At 41.0% G+C, this 12,619-nt stretch overlaps 1 protein-coding gene and 1 non-coding gene across 3 annotated transcripts in view; both read right to left on the bottom strand.

Annotated features, from left to right (window-relative positions):
* RGL1 (ral guanine nucleotide dissociation stimulator like 1) overlaps positions 1 to 12,619 on the bottom strand; it is a 226,258-nt gene that overhangs the window by 95,219 nt on the left and 118,420 nt on the right. The window lies entirely within an intron of this gene.
* Positions 11,837 to 11,910, bottom strand: TRNAM-CAU (transfer RNA methionine (anticodon CAU)). The gene has a single exon. It is a non-coding gene; the product is annotated as a tRNA-Met (tRNA).

Below are 12,619 nucleotides of genomic sequence, written 5' to 3'. Positions count from 1 at the left end.
AACTCCACAGATCTACTGAAAAATATCAAACTCTGTCCTCTGAACTAAAAATCTTAGGTAAACAAAGTCGACTGATTTAATCTCTTCACAGCCGTTGAAAGCGGAGGGAATTTATCAGAATGCTCTGAGCTGCTTTTGAATCTCAGTTCCATAGTGGTTACCATGATTTTTAAAATGACCGAAGTCATGCGGTTTTTTTTTCCTTCAGAATTCCTTTCCCATCAAGATGGAGATGCTGAATCAAGCTACACACAAGGATCTCTCATTCCCTGAGCCTGACATTGCTTTCATTGTTCTATCAGATGTGAATGCCACTGAGCCAATGGCTGGCTTTGCAAACAGACAGTGGGAATATGCTCTTGTTTTGACTTCTTACAAGCGTAAGTGGGAGTATCAGAGGAAGTGAACACACAAGCTAATCAACCAGCGACATGATATAAGTGTACGTACATTGCAAGAAGTTTGTTTGTGGGGTGTTAGATTACCAACAAGCTTCCAACAAGCTTCCAATACTTTCTGTATGAAAGACACCCTAGAAAGTAAGGTATTTCATTTGAAGCTTTTTAACTTTCCCTTTTCTCCTCTGCCAGGTTCTAAGTCTTGAACGCTAACGACATAGTTTGAGGTCTCTAAATTTATAATAGGTTTTGATTACTGAAACTAATAAGTGCTCTCACACCTCATTCTAGAACGCTAAGTGATGGTGGCTTCCACCTTATGACAAGGCCCACTGGCTACCTCGGTCATTAAACCTTTTTAAGTGGAGGTCTAGAGCAGTGCTTCTTTACCACAAATCCCACTTTCATTCATTTATTTATTCAGAAATATGTATTGAGCTTTTACTACGCTCAAGGTGCTATTATAGACCCTGCAGATACAAAAGTGAACAGAGACATGGTCCCTATTCTCAGGAGGCCAATAGTCAAGCAGAGAAGACAAATATTAAACAGGTAATTTAACAATTATCTAATGACAGTAGAGATTATTGCTCCCCCTAAAAAGGAGCTAAAAGGACATATGGGGGTCAGATTTACTCATGGTGGTTAGGGCAAGTTTCAGTGAGGAAACAGAGATCAGAATAATAGTAGGTGTTCACCAGGTAAAGGGTGAGAGAGGGAGTATTTCAGGTGAAGTAACTGCATGTGCAAATGTCCTGAGGTCGGAAGAAACGTGGCATCCTGGAAAGATAGAGAGAAGCGGATGTGGCTAAGGGAAGGGAGGCAGACGAGGGTGGCAGGAGATGAGCTTAGCCAGGAGAAGAATTTTCATCTTTAACTTAATATCAATGGGAAGCCACTAAAAGATTTTAAATAGGTAAATACATCAGGGTCAAAGATAACATGGGTCCACATGAAGAATGAACTGTAGGAAAATAAGAAAGGGTTCAGTCAGAAGACTACCAGAGAAGGCAAAGCAACCTGCATCCACCCCAGAACTCAGCTGGGGTGCTTGTTAAAGCAGATTCATGGGTTCCGCCTCCATCCTACAAAATCCAAATCCCTGCAATTGGGGGAGCTGCATTTAGCCCCAGGTTGTTATAATAAACATGAATGATTAAGAAGCACAGTAACAATATACTAGAGGAATTCCAATAATCATTAAATAAAATAAACCATGCTAAATAAAATAACCTGCTTTTACTTGGGCGTGACTTTCCTCTTCTAAAATGTTGGTGTTACTACTCTCCTCTCTAACTCCCTTTCATCCTTACCTGTAGCAAGGGACCAATTTTATTCTTTTTCCATAGTTATCAATTGATATTAGTCTTATTCATAGTAGAAGCATACACATACTTATCATGTTCCTGACTGAAGCGATCAGAGGAAATTAACACATAAGTTAGTATTATTATAGAAGTTCAATGCTGACTAGAAAAATTCAGATTGGGAATAATGTTCTCTTTTGGTTGTCTAGCCCTTTTTAAGAGTCAAAGCTCTTTTATATACACCATCTCATTCAGTCCCCACAATAAGCCCAATTTATAGATGTGGACACTAAAGGTCTCGAGGAGTTAAGTAATTTATTTGGCCACATTACTAGTAATTGACAGAGGCCAGAGTCAAACCCAGACCCCTCCGGTTCCAAAGCCACACTGAAAGGTGCAGTGCCAGATGGCTCCAGTCGGTCAGATGCCTATTTTTCTCATTGACGGTCCCCCATGAATTGTCCTCTGCCCTTAATTCCACACATAGCAAATAGGGAGAGCCAACTCCACGTCAGGTGCTGTGATGAATCACAAACTCTTAAGTCCTACACTCAACAGCAAGTCAAAGCTCCCTCTCTGGGGATATTGAGAGGGGAAAGACACCACAGTAGGGACGGCACATCGCTATTCGTGTCACCAAAACTATTTGAAGGCAAATATTTAGATTTCCTGTGAACAGGACAGAGGTCACGGGACCATGAGAAATTATAACTGTCTTCATCAAACAAAACATAAGCTTCCCTTGTCAAAGAGGTGTAATGGTCATGTCGCCAGTAGTAATTATATGTTTGATTTTCAAAAATGCAGCCTCCTCTCCCACTTAAAAAAAAAAACACAAGACTGCAACATTTCCCTTTCCAGGAATGTGATTTAACTTAATAGCTAAGCTAATAATCACTGGCTGCTTATTTGGTGCAAACAAAGACAGCACTGTCTCTGCAAGTGACACCATGGTCCTGACTGTGAGATGGACTTAAGTCCCTGGCTGAGAGCGACCACTATGCTATGTAACGAATGGAGCTGCATGAATACCTATGACATAACTCCATACTGCTGTTGTCACTCTACAGTGGGGGCACTTGCCCTTCACATGAAAAAGCTCTTCCATAGCTTCCAGAGCTTGTAAGTTTAAAACAGTTAAATTATATTGAGCCAGCGAAATCATGTACATAGCTATTGTGTCCAAAAGAAATAATGAAAGAGGGAAAGAAGACCCCAAAAACCCGCTTTTTCAAGGACTAGAAGGCAACTGTAGAGGAGGGTAGACTGTGCACAAGGTGGTCAGGCTAGAACTGACCTGAAGAGCTATGCTTGCAGCTATGTCTTCACTGGGAAGAAATTACAGCATTTTTCAAATCTACGTATGTGAGTTGATGGGCACCTGGCAGTTAGTTTGAAGCACATACTGATTCATTTTGCCAAAAAGGCACGACAGGCACAAAGAGGCCACTGATGTCACATAATAAAGCAGCGGTCAGCATGGAAGCAAAGCCAGTGACGGTGTTTGTAGTTTGGTCATTTATAAGCTTATCCCCCACATAGTTCTCTGTAGCCCCACCATCTAACTAATTCCACACCTCTGGTCAAAGGTCTCTGAGGCTGAGAAGGAAAGAGGCAATACCTGTAACATTTCCTCTCAGTAGATCTGGAAGGAAGTGGTTCAGGGTGTGAACGAGGTCAAGGAAAAATCAAATTTTTAAGAAACCAGTATATTTAAAACACACAACAGTGACCCTTCATGGGGGAAATTTAATATTCAACATAGGAAGAGTTATGTTCCCAATGAGGGACTCTTTAAACTCCAACATTCTCAACATTTTCTTTATCTGATGGCCATGTTTCTGAAACGTGTTCTTTTTCTGCCTTCAGAAGTAGAATATCCTGAGCACCATTTAACCTTCCATTCATAGCTCAGTAGGCCACCAGTGCTACGAGGGACTGTAGCATCTGCTCCAGAGACACTGACATAGACAGCAGTACTTATTCCAAAACCAGATGATACCATATATCTATACTTTTCTAGTTCTTATGCCTGGCATTTAATCATCATTTTCTTATGTTCATTTAGTCAACAAATATTAATTGTGTCTTCTGTCTGCTAGGTGCTATTCTAGACTCTGGGAAGACAGCAGATGAGAACAACAACCAAAACCCATGTCCTCACGGAACATACGTTCCAATGCAGGAGAGAGGCAACCAATGATCAATCAATTACAAATAAAACAGAACGTTAGACAGTGGGTAAGTGGCAAGGAGGGTAAAGCTGAAATGGGTGGGTAGGCAGTTCCAGGGTTGGGTTAGAGAAGGCCTCACTGAGAGGTGACATTTGAACACAGCCTTCCACTGAAACTGTCAGTTTTTGTTATCATGAGTGTGTCTGCCTGTAAAAGCCCTATCCAACCATAAACAAAACAGTCATTATGACTATGTGTAAATAACCAACTTTGCTAAGTATTAGAAATTGACATGGTATGTATGAAGGACATGGCCCTTCCTAAGAAGAAGGCCTACTCAGAGAACTTTTATATTACTTTCAGTTTTTAAACATGCTCTGGAAAGTCGAGATAACCAAAAGCAACAGGGTATTACTGAACTTGTTTTTTTTAGAGTACAAAAGCCTCTAAATGTCTTCAAACTTTGGCCTCCCTCATATTCTATGATAATGAGCTAGCCTGTTTCTCCCCCTTACCTCCCAAAATACACTTTTTCAGACTCCTAAATAACCACGCTCTACATAAATAGCCTCCTACATGTGACATGACCCAAGCTTGGCCTTCAGCTCTCTTCCATTTATCACTATCATTCATTCTTACTGCTTCATACGTGTGAACGATACCCAAATGTATTCCTCTAATCCCAAATGCCTTCTAAACAGAAAACTCCAGCACACTGGGTCTAAAATTAAAATATTCATGTCAGCACCCTCCCCCCAGGACCACAAGCACTCTTCCTTCCAGAATCCCCATTTTTGCAAATGACACCACTATTCTCCTAGTTCAACTACATCAAAAACCTTAGAATCATCTTGGCCTCAACAGCTATTGATCTTTCTTTCTTCTAGGAATATATGTCAGATATGTATTCCAAATGTTAGGAAAACAAGGTTTTCTAAAGTTAATAGATACCTTCTCTAACAGGGAAGAGGAATCAAGAAAGGTAGGACCAATATTTCAACCATGAAATGAAAGAAAGCATCTGAAGACACTAAGGTGATTGTATAGGTACTCCAAATTGTTAGAGATAGAAAGAAAGGCCCCATAATTAAGGCTGTAAACTTAGGGGAGCACATATCTAAAAGCATGGTAACATGAGAGTGCATAGTCATAATGAACTGAGTCTTGTGAAAACATGAAGGTCAAGTAAAAGAGCGTTTTTTTAAGCTATATTAGGAGCAAGAATGAGGAAGGGAGCGGCTAGCTGCTGATAGGTGAGGTAATGTTAACTGATAACAGAGAGAAAAGAGAACTACTTCACCCATCTTAGGCTTCTATCTTCACTATCAAGGAAAATGATCTTCAAACTGGAAAGGGTAGGACCAACATGGTGCCGGGGAAAGTGGAGCCCAAGCCAGAGAAGGTGACAAGAAGAAAGCACTTAGCCCTGTAAGTGATTTCATGTCTCAGAGCCAGATAAATAGCCCAAAAGGGCACTGAAAGAACCAGGGATATAATCACGATATGGATGAATGGAATCTCCATGGAAGCATAGAGCCATACAAGTGTCTAAAGGCTGGCAACAACAACAAAAATACCAATTTTCAGAAAGGGATTACGGTACACTGGAAACAATGGGCTGCTTTGCCAATATCCCAGATGGTTTGTAAGCAATAATGACTAGGAGCTATCCTGAAACCACTGAGAAAAACAAAATCCTATCAAGCGAACTTTCCATCCTATTCTGACCGTAGGCAAATAACATGGAGCACTGCAGAGATGATGTTCATAGCTTCAGAAAAACATTCCAACATCTCTCTCTCCTTAGATCTTTACAGGTATGATGGAGGTCTATGAGTTGAATAGTTGTAGAACTGGCTAGGTTTGTATCCAAATTACTGATAGGAGTGGGGAATGTCTTCAGCAATACAACACAGAGTTTTTTTTGCCTTTGGTCATGTTGATTAAATCATAAGTGAAGTGGATAATTATATAGAATCTCATTAAACTGAACTGAAAGTATAGCTGATCACATTCGTTTACTGAATCAGAATTTTAGAAGATTTGGGAAAAAATAGCTGCTAAGAGTAACAAAATTCAATTTAATAATAAATATTTTCTATATTAAATTTTTTAAACCAACTCTCCAAGTACAGGTGACATGAGACTTAGTTTTATAACAAATAATATGACAAAAACTACAAGACCAAGGAATCTTGGTTGAACATAAATCCTGCGTGTTTGCATTTGCAAAGAGATCTAATTTAAGTTCCATACATGAACTAACACTCCTACTATTAAAAAGAACCATATGAAATGGCCAATATCCAACCATTTCTAACTTACAAAGACGGTAATCTCATACAGCTCAACCTTACAGAAGATTACATGTGGTGTCACAAGAAAAGTACAAAAGACTTTGAGTTCAGAAAAGGATCATTCACCGCCATTTTGGAATCTGGATGGGACATATGGAAGAAGTGGCATGTGAGCTGGAATGTGAGTGGTGGCTGGAATTTAAACAGAAGGAGATTTGGAGAAAGGAGGGCATTTCAGACAGAGGCAACGGTGGGGAAAAAAGACCCTATGACAGGAGGGTAGTCTGGTGAGTCTGAAGTGTGGAATATGTAAAGGAAAGATACAGGAAGTAACACCAGGTAGGGAGACCGAAGCTAGACTTTGCCAGCCCTCAAAGCCACTGTGACAAGGGCTCTAAAATTCCAACTTTCCTACAAGGGCCAAGAACCAAATTTGGCCCATAGGAAGGACTCACATTTGAATGAATAAGTGAATGAATGAATGATTAGTGAAAAGTACAGAACAATAAGAGGTCACTATAAATACAGTTCCTGATTGCCAATTCAGTCCATCTTTGGAATCACAGTACTTTCCATCTGTAAGGGAACTTCAAGATCCTTTGGTCTAACTCCCTCAAAAACTCTGGGTGACTACCAACAGGACTGGAAATACTCAAGCAAAATCGAGGCGAAAGGCTGCCTGGGCCTCTGCCAGTTCCTGGTGTAACCTAAGTCACCAGGGCCAAATCTCCAAAGATTTCGGTTCAGGAACTGCTAAATAGTGTGTTTGGGCTCTTTCCTAACAATGAATGCCATCGAAGTCTCCAAGTTTCCGAAACAAATGTTTGTTGGCTTTTGTGGGCAATTGTGTTTTAAAACATCAAGCACGTCTAAGGTATAATTTTAAAGAATCTGGCTCCAGAAGGAGAAGTTGAAGCATTAGTCACATGTTTTACATTTCTTACTCTTGCCTGCCAAATTTTTCTTTTTTAATTAAGAAAGGAAAAATGGGTCAGCCCAAAAGAATTTTTACAACTGTCAGAATAAATACAAGGCCCATGCAACCCCATAAACTTCATTTTTCAAGGCCCCCCCCCCCCCCGCCGCGCCACATCCCCTGCCCAGTGACTTGAAGTGTCCTTTATTTAGAATCCAGCCAAAAGTATAACCCGGGTGACTGCCCCCTCCCCATCTTCTGTACTATGAGGACATGTTTTCTGTCAGGAGGGACTGGGACTGATGTTATCCTAGATTATTGTATAGCCTCTTGTGATTGCAACAGGACATGGTGGGTGGGGGACCTCAGGGTCACAGGGAACTCTTGTTCAACCCAGCCTGGCTCCAAGGTCACTAAGAAACCACGCTGCATCTTAGAAACTATCACCACTCATGAGATACTTCTGAAGAAGTTTTCAAGAAGTGACAAATCAGACAAAAGTGACTGCAGGGCCTCAAGGGACACTTCAGTGCTGAGCGCACAGGTCCAGGCTTCAGCAGACTGGGTTCGCCCTTCTCGCTGGGGGTCTCCTAAGTAGTTACCGCTTTTCGGATGAGCACCAATGCTCAGGTTCACTGCCATGCAGGGTCTGGTTTAGTTGAAGAGTTCCAGAAGAACTTCCACCAACCAGACCTAAAATCTATAGGGTGTTCCTGGTCCCAGCCTGGTAATGTTTTAGATTAAGCCGACCACTGCAGAACAGTGACTGTCAAACTTTTTAACTATGATTCAAGGTAAAAAGAAAAAGATACATCCTACATGTGACTCAGTATACACAGGCACCTATTTAAAACAAAGTTTCCTGATAATGCCATTCTGATTTTTCTATTCCATCCTGTTCCAATTTTAAAATACTGATTTTTTGACCCACTAAATTGATTTCATTACCCCTGCATTTTGAAATGCAAGGCCCTAGAGCAACACCATCTATTAGAAATAGAATGCCAGCCACAGTATATGATTTTTAATTTGCTAGTAGCCACATTAAAAATAAAATGAAAAGAAATGGGTGAAATCTGATATGAATTTGATATATACAGAACACTTCAATTTGGACTAGTCACATTTCAAGTGCCCAACAGGCACATGTGACTAGTAGCTACCATACTGAACAGGGCAGCCCTAGAGAGTTCTGGTCCCCCTACATCCCCCTGTATAGCAGGACCCACAGGGGTGCCCAGCAGTAGAAGGAAGGGGCGCCATCCACTTCTGCTGAATTGCACTGCACATTCACTCACATGCCCTCATTTGTTACTGTACTGTCAGGCTCCTCATGAAAGTGCCACAGCCCGGACACAGGATGGGAGATTTCACAAGGAAAAAGAACAGAAATGATGCTTGTTAACCAACAAGAAGCATTATCACCGTGAAACATCTCAAACACGATGTCCAAATGCATTCTTTTGTCTCCAACATCAGAAATATAACACATGTCACCAAAGATCCAAACGAGAAAGTAACTTTTAGGGAATTTGTTCTGAAAGCTGTATCTTGCTGATTACAAAACTGAATAAACAGCATGATTGCAACTATGTTAAAAATGTGCGACTGCGAACAAAGATTGGGAGATAAAAAACAAAAGTTTAAAGAACCATGTTACAGCAGTAGGATTATGGGTGATTTTTTTTCCTCTTCTTTAAACAAAATATGTATAATGTTGCTGCATCACTCTTTCCAGAATAACATTGCTTATAAAAGGTTCTTCTTTCTTTTCCAAAGCAAACACAGGTGCCATTGAATCCCAAATAATATGCCAAAGAAATAGGTAAGGAAAGCACGCTCAGACAAAAGGCAAGAAGGGTCAGAAACAATCAGAAAAGTTGATTTTGACAGAGCCAATTACACTGGGACAGTCTGAATGAATACACCTAAAAACAGGATAGAAACCACCGAATAACAGAATCCTGAAAACTTCCAGCACAGGCATTCCATTTTGCCTAATGTAGAAATTTAAGGGCTCAGAATGAAAGGCCACAGAGCAGAGGAGAGTTCAACAAGGTAAGAGAGCAAAGAGAGCTGAGTTTGACTAATGAAGACCGAAAAGTATCCAGATAATATTACACAATTTATGTCGTTTATTTTTAAGTCCCTTTTGCCAATGAATCCTGGCAAGAGGAACACAGCCCCAGGAAGCGCCCTACACAACAAGCCTGCCTTCAAACTCTCTGAGAAGCTTCGTCATTATGTGTAGAAGGGTGTCAAATCCCTTTACAAAAATGTGTTATGCAGAGCAAAGCCAAACTGGCCTGATACTGGATTAATCCAAGCTTAAAGCAAAATGCAGCCCTCATATATAAGAGAATAAGATTTGTGAAAACTATAACAGAACTTTGGAATTCAAAGCAGAAATTGAGTTCGCAGAGGTCTATCCATGACTCAAACCTACATGTCACTAAGAAGCCTATGGATTAACCCTAAATACCATGCCATCCCTTCTGTAGAGGTCACCATCATAGTTAAGTCAGTTTTCATGAGATCATGAAATGTGTAGATCAAGCAATGATGACAAAGGTAAGACAAAAGCAGCATTTTCCTTTTTTATTGTGTCATTAGTTGAAGTATAAAATATAAATTACATCTAGCTTACTTACTCAATATTTTCCCTTTTGTTTGAAATAATGGGATTTACATCACCAAATGCCAAAAATATGTCATAAAGATACATATTTTATAATAGAGATAAAGTCAAACCATTTATAAGTGCTTACTGAGTACTGACTATGGCTCACACATGGTCCCAGGTGATGAAAATACGAAGATTGATTAAAAATGGTCCCCACCCCTGAGGCACTCAGACGAACAGGACAAGCAGAAACATAAAAAAAATTTTTTTTAATTAAAAAAAAAGGATAGTGTGATAAGTGCTGTAATAGAGCTTTTGGTAAAGTGCTAAGGAGACCAAGATAAAAGGGTAATTACTACAGAACAGGGTTCGGGGAAAGTCAAGAGTAAAGATGACATTTGAGCTGGGACTTGAAAGGTTAAGTAGGAGTTCACCAGTCAGTCAGCGAGCAGAAAAGCACTGCAGGCTGATCCAATGGCATAAGCACCGACACGAGGAAGTCAGAGCTGCACGTGAACGTGGACTTCACTCACTACGGTTAATGAAACCTACAACTCTGGGCTCTCGGCTAAGGATCGGGCTAGCTCTTTTCATGGAGACATAGCCACACAGGGAGCGGGACGGGTAGATGGAAGGAAACCTTTCAAACTTTCTTCTGCCACATAGAGGAGTATTATCAACCCTCTTGCTGTAACTCTAAGCAGAACAGGGCTAGGGGCTGGAAACAGAGCTGCTGCCATCAGCTCTTTCCGCCTGGTCATCTCAAGGTTTACAAGCCTTTGTCCCTCAAGCAGACGCTCATTTGTGGACTGTCTAGGTCAACATTGGCTAGAAAATCATTTTTGTGAAGAATATCATAATCGTCCAACTCTAGCCAAAGAATGTCCATGCAGAAACATTTTAACCGACTTTACCTCCCTGAGGAACACTGCTGCGGGGAGCAGAAGGGCTGCTGGTCCCTCCGGGATACCCACAGCAGCATGTTGGAGGAAGCTGGGGCCTGGGGCTCCGCTAACCACCAGATCACCGCCTTGCACATAGATGCCTGTGAAACATGCACCCTGAGCCGGGGTATACGAGTTCCTTCTCCTTCAGCACCACACCGTCAGCAGATGCAGACATAATTCAGTGTTTGTCGGTAACACTTGACATGAGCAAATCACTTATTCAGTCTCCTTGTACAAGAGATTTCATTTTCAGTTGCAGCTCTGAGTGCAAGGGTCAGGGATCCCCACAGGTCAGCCAAAAAACAGGCGCAAATAGCCGGCAATGGGTGAAGGGGTTCGAGTTTCTTGAGAGAGCAGAAAAGCATCTTAAGACGCTCAGGAGGGCCCTAGATGAATACAAGGAAGGTCAGATTCGTGGGCAAACAGCCAGAGGCCCTGGAGGCTATTTTTAATCCAGAAGAAGGACAGGAAGGAACAGGAACAAAAAAAGGAACTCACCCAGGAGAAATGGAAAGCAAGAAGGAAGCAACTGCAATAAGCAAATGGAAAGACAGTGAGAAAAATAGATCTTAAAACGAACATTCAATTGCTAACAGGGAAGCCAGGGACGCTGTAGGAAAAGGCTGAAAGAGGAGAAAACACAGAAAGCAACAAAAGCGCTACTCAAAGGAAGGATTGTAGATGCCTACGTCTTACCAGGGTCAGTGCGGGTCGGCTGGCAACATTCTTGCCTCTGGCATTAGGTCATGAGTTCAAGTCCCACATCAGGACTTGGCCCCAAACCAAGCTTTGATTTTCTAACAGCTCTGGAAGGCTGGAAGTACTCTGCATTCCTTGGTGCGTTCACTTTATCACCCTTCTGTGCCACAAATTAAAAGTACTGGAAAGAAGGAAGAATCAGAGAGAATTAACAGCTATGAGTTAAAAAAAATAAAAATTTAAACTGGAGAAAATAAAAAAGAGAAGATAGAAAGTTTTTTCACATGCAAGGTGTTCACTGCATCATCTGTCTTCAGAAGCCTATGAATGTGGGGAACTTTTTCCCCACATCCAATCTGTAGAGAGAAGCCTTGTCTGCATTTTTTTATTGGGGAGCAGCCACGGTCATTGGTTACACATTGCTTTCATGCTGCAATGGCATCGTTGACTCTTTTAAGGAGAACGCAGCTCACAGTGGCCCATGCGGGGATCGAACCAGCAACCTTGGTGTTATGAGCACCACACTCTAACCAACTGAGCTAACTGGTCACCCCTGCATTTTCAATGCACCTAGAATACCAGGGGTGACAATGGTGGTGGCATTGGAACCACTGTTCCTTGCTGAACATGAAGACATCCTTAGGTAATCAGCAAGTAGGAAGAAAAAGAGAAGATGGCCTTTAGGATGAGGGGAAAAAGGCAGGACTAATGAACAGACCATCCAGCACTTAGGTGGTGAAGAGAGAGAGAAAAAAAGAAAGCCTTAGCTTAAATAACAACAGTAAGAATATCCTTATGCTTGTATGAAGATTTACATATTTAAAAGTACTTTTATAGACATTAGTTCACATGATCCTCACAAAACCCACAGGAAGAAGCTAGGTATTATCACCATTTCACAGATGAGAAAACTGAAGATTTAAAAAGTCGAGTGATGTTCTGAAAATCTTTACCTCAGGAACAAGTCAGCTGGGCCTCAAGTATTGCATTAGCTGATCAACATGTGGCACAGTGAGAAGTTTTATCTTTATTTTAACATAAGCAATTTAGTCAAGAACTTGAAAGTTATGACTATGGTTATGGTTATGGTTATGGTTATGGTTATGGCTACAGTTATGGTTATGGTTAAAGTTATGGCAAGCACAATTTGCTAACATCCTAAATTATGCCCAACAAAGAATGATGAGCATAATGCTTACTGCGCAATTTTTAGAAGAATTGCTTCCTAACCTCCCATTTTTCAGTCACAAATAGCAAA

The sequence above is a fragment of the Hipposideros armiger genome, unplaced genomic scaffold (genome assembly GCF_001890085.2).
Source record: "Hipposideros armiger isolate ML-2016 unplaced genomic scaffold, ASM189008v1 scaffold_22, whole genome shotgun sequence".
NCBI classification, from domain to species: Eukaryota; Metazoa; Chordata; class Mammalia; order Chiroptera; family Hipposideridae; genus Hipposideros; species Hipposideros armiger.
The sequence above is the reverse complement of the archived record's forward strand: the minus strand, read 5'-3'. Positions and strand labels throughout refer to the sequence as shown.